General features: G+C 34.6%; 1 long non-coding RNA gene across 1 annotated transcript; it reads left to right on the forward strand.

Annotated features, from left to right (window-relative positions):
• Positions 1-676: 676 nt before the first annotated feature.
• Positions 677-4,035, forward strand: LOC125611940. The gene is made up of 3 exons (XR_007342191.1): positions 677-762; positions 1,131-1,246; positions 3,917-4,035. It is a non-coding gene; the product is annotated as an uncharacterized LOC125611940 (long non-coding RNA).
• The last annotated feature ends 1,044 nt before the right edge of the window (positions 4,036-5,079 follow it).

Below are 5,079 nucleotides of genomic sequence, written 5' to 3' on the forward strand. Positions count from 1 at the left end.
TTCACATTAGTTTGTTAAAATAACCTGGTTTCCTTAAAGTGATGACATGTCCATTCCACCACACATTTGGGTATCTAACCCTCTTAATGTATTTTCCCCTTTCTTTAAAGATCAGTGTGGATATTCAAGAGAAGAGGAATTATACAACAGGTAATATTGTGCCTTGAATTTCCTAAGAATAACAGCTAATAATCAAGAGTAAAACTAAAACAGATGCATGGACAAAGGGAGCACCAATAGATAACAGTGAGGAGTGTGTGTGGATGGGGAAGAGATAAGGAAAGGAGGACATTCCAGAAACCATAAAAAGAACAGGCAAAAACTCCACCACCAGATTCTTCCCTGCTCTGGGACCCTTCTCTTGGAGAAGTCTATCTCTGTATCTCTGTGGCTTTTGTAATAAACCTACTTCTTGCTTGCTATCTCTGTGTCCTGTTCTTCAATTCTTTGCTGAACAGAAACAACAAACCAGCACCCTTAGATGGTAATAGTCATAATCAAAGACTTCTGAGTATTTATAACAACACGTATGTGTGGTTGTTTGGGGTGCAGCAGGGACAGATTAGAAAAACAACACTTATTTATTTCTTCTTTGTTTTTACTGTAGAGATACCACATCAATTACAGTGCCCTAAACATTTGCTTCAGCTCTGAAATAAATGCTTGTCTATTTCTAGTTCTTTCAAAACTTGGAATGACAGTCTAGCTGACTGCTCCCAAGGAGAATCCAGTTTGCTGCTCATCCAAGATCAGGAAGAATTGGTAAATTGTTAAATAAAATTCTTTATATAACTTAACACTTTTTAAAGACTGCATCAAGATAGCTGGACTTCAGCCAAAGTTTCTGTGCAATGGAAGTATAAACTTTGACTTCAAGAAGCTCATAATTTGGGAGACTGAACAGTCATATAACAATTTAATATAATATAATAAATTCAAAAGAAATAGAAATATATGTAGAGAGAAATATCACAAAGAAGGAAGAAATAACTCATTGGGGAGTTGGGGAATTAGGAAAGACTTCAGAGAGGAGGTGATCCTTGAACTAGATTTTAGGGGATGAGAAGAATACAAATCATGGTTAGATAAATAAGTTCAATATTAAGTCATGTATTTTGTTTCAATTATAGAGAGTCATACAGAACCTGATAAAGAATGAAGGAAATCTGTATTGGATTGGACTGAATTTTACATTATCAGAGAAGAAGTGGAAGTAGATAAATGGTTCTTTATTAAATCATGACAGGTGAGCTCATTTGAATATGTAGTTCACATCAGGTTCACATTGCAAAGTAATAACATTAATAAATATTGAAGATTGAATTTTATAGTTTTAATTTGGCTTAGACATTCTCCATAGGTTCAAAATAGGATGGGAAGATGAATAACTCCAAAGTTGATTGGAAAATATTATGTATGAAAAGACACCAGCCCTTTATAAGAACATATGTTTGCATCTTCAATGGAATGTTAAAGGGCAAGGACTAACTCTTTGGGAGGGATACATAAATTTCTTTTTAAAATGTGTCCATGGAGACTATTGGCACATAGAAATTCCAAAGCAGTATTTTTAAAATCGTGATGGAAAAACATCATAGTGGATCATGAACCAATTCAGTAGGTCACAACCAACATAGAAAAAAAAATAAAAGATTATAAAGGAAAAAATAATAAATATCAGAATTTGGAACTTGGATGCAGGACAGGGACTACCCGCATTGAGGCAAACATTATAGTATATTTAGCCAGTGTTATGAAAGAGACAGTTATTTTGAGGAATGTGAGAACATATGCTTAAACCACAAAGAAGTCACTTGTTATTTTCTCTTAAGTATCTTATTTTTTATTGAATAATATTGTCCAGAGAGCCCTCAATATTAAATTACACATTTTTAACAGAATTCATGGATAGTTGTATAGCAAAGAGCAGAGTATTCTTTTCTTTCACAAGGAAAAGCATGTAGGGATGCAACCAAGTTTCTGTAAAGAACATACAATGAGTTTTTCTCAAGAGATGATATTGAGTGTTAGTTTAGTGGATCTTGAACAATTTAATTAAATTTTCATAAATTGAGACTTAAAATGTATTTTTTAATCATTCAAAAAACAAGAGGTTTAAATTTAAAACACTGGAACATTCAGGGTTATGTAAAATACAATGCTAATGTATTAAGTATAGACAATATTAAACATTTAAAAAGAATGTTGGCTTAATTGGCAAATTTTGACATTATAGAGCCCATCTTCTAAAATATTTTTAAATATGAGATTTTAAAATGAAGATTATTCAAAAATAATTTAATCCTTTTGAAAAAGAAAATATATATCAGTTGAATCAAATCTATCCTGAGTTTTCATAAAGTTTTCTGGGTATTTTTTCTATACTTTATTTATACTGAAATTAAGTTTGAGTCAAGTGTGCTGGCACACACCTGTAATCCATGTTACTTGGGAAGCTGAGAAAGTTCAAGGCCAGCTTCAGCAACATACAAGACCCTGTCTCAAAAGAAATTGAAAGGTCTGGGAATGTAGTTTAATGGTTAAAGTCCCTTTAAATAGATATTAAATTTGACTTTAATTTATTATTTATCTTTTTATACATAGTAAGGATTGATTCAGATTCATTAAATATAGTTAGTGTGTGTGTGTGTGTGTGTTAACTGGGCTATGATGTAAAAGGCTTATTTCATTGTAGTCATAGTAAAAATAAGATTTGAAAACATATAAGTGTCTGTGAAGAAATATATTCAGTGGATGGATTAAATTCAGTTGAGCCTCCTACTTTAGCCTGAGGATAAAATTGGAGGCTTTGAGATGCAGTCACCAGGTCCACCTTGGAGGCTGTCATGGTACACGAAAAGGGGATTCAGTTAAATTCTGCATTGATTTCAACTTTCTAGAACCTTGTTTTCAAATAAAGGGAAATAAAGGAGAGGATAATATATTTCTATAGAATTATTTGGGAATTAAATAGGATACTGTCAGAGAATTCATCAGACATCTGGTTAGGGAAGGACTGGCAAGCCATTGAGGGCCTTTTGAAAGAGAGTCACTGACTTGGCCAGATTGGCCTTAAAGAAATTACCCCCCAAATTGAAGAAATGCTTCAAAGGATGTGAGACATAAAATCTAGAGGATGTTTACAAGAGTCCAGTTAAGGAAAGTTCACGGTTTGACTAGAAGGCTGGCACTGGAATAAATCAGATTAGCTGCTCAGGCCCAATGGGAACATGAAGAAGAGGAAAAAAGGAGAAAAACAAAAGCCATGATGGAGCTCTGACCACTGCCTCTACCACCTTCTGTTTGAGACAAACATAAGTGAGCCTTAAATTCACCTCTCCCTTGCAGCCAACCCCATATTAGCCCCTCCCATTGTTCAAATTTTATTCTCATCCCCACCTATAATAAACCACAATATCCATTATTGTTGGAACTAAAGTAGATTGAAGCAGATACCCACCAACCTCTGCTTGGAATGAGAATGAAAGGAACCCTGACTACATGCACATGAACTGCATCTCCATTCCCCTGCATCCACTTCTATAGACCTTACATAGGCTTTCTTCATCAGGTCGCAGTTACCAAAACAGACTTTTGCTTAAGCATTGTCATACATTTATGTTTCATCTCAGTGCCTCACCCAAACATGTTGTTAGAACCCATGTATTTAAGAAAACTGAGGCTCAGTGAAGTCAAGAGACTTCATAGAATGTACTATAGAATAGGGAGGTTTAATTCCCAGTTTCCAAAGGTTCTATATATGTGTCTGTGTTCCTTCTCAAGTATCTTCTTAGAAGGTTTCTTTCTAAGTGAAGATAAAGTTCCAGAGATTTATACTAACTTTATCTTAAAAATTTATATCATTATGTTTGAGAAAATCCCAAATAGTAAGAGAAGTTTTTCTTTTTCTCCTCAGATCACAAATTTTTGGTGAAAATAAAGAAAACAGCTTTGTTGCTACCTCAAAGATGAAAGTTTTTTCTGAGAACTGTATTTCAGAAAACAAATGGATCTGTGAAAAGAAACTAAAACCTGTCATAAATAAAGTATCTTGACTATGAAGCCCATCTCAATTTCTTTACTTTCCATTACAGATCTCTGTGATTTTAATTCTGTGTATTATACAAAGTGTAGATTTAGAGGCATAAAGTGAACAACTGTAGAGAATTCTAAAACTATAAGGAATCTTACAGAATGTCCAATCCATGTATTCTGTAATTGAAGAAAAAAGACACATTTTAAGAGACAGTGATATTCTATGGAAAGCAGACCAGGACAGCTGAAAGGAAGTGAATTTTAATCCTGAAGAGAAAGTGTGGCCTTTGCTAATCCCTCTAAGCCTCAGCTCAGATGAAGTGTAGTAAATGATTCCTAAAGTCCTGTGCAACTCTCATAGTCTGTCTTATTCTGTATTATCACACAACTGAGTTGTTGAAGAACATGATGAAAATCCTTTGTCTTGACTCTGACACCAGACCCATAAGTAAAGGAGTCTGGGAATGGGTCCACTATAGTCTGGATGTCCCCTTCAAAACTCATGCTGAAATTTAATTGCCATTGCAACAGTATTCAAAGGTAAGCCCCTTAAGATATTAACCCATGCAGGCTCCACCATCACAAATTAGCATAACACTGTTACCATGGGAGTGGTTGTTAGGAAAGAGAGCTCTCTCCACATGGCACCCTCCTCCGTGTCATGATGCAGCAAGAAGCCCTCACCAGGTGTTGGAATTCCCAGCCTTCAGAACTGTGAGAAACAACTTCTTTTCCTCTTTGTGTTCTGTTATAGCAACAGAAAATGGACTAATACAGGTTTTTGGCTCTTCTCACCCTCCCACAGGCCTTCCCATTTTAATTTTCTAAACACTTCCATTCTTCCACATCTCCTTATTTCTATGGCTCACAAACTATACCCAAAATGTAATAATATCTTTTATTATTCTAATAAAAAATAAATGATATGTTTTCTTCAGCTCTTCAATTGAGTGGATTAAAGTAAAACCAAAAAGAAGTGTTTATTCTTTTAGATCCCTTGAATGTTCACTTCTCTAAAAATATGCCACATTTTCCTAGGGAGAC

Source organism: Marmota marmota, unplaced genomic scaffold, assembly GCF_001458135.2.
Source record: "Marmota marmota marmota unplaced genomic scaffold, marMar, whole genome shotgun sequence".
Lineage (NCBI taxonomy): Eukaryota > Metazoa > Chordata > Mammalia > Rodentia > Sciuridae > Marmota > Marmota marmota.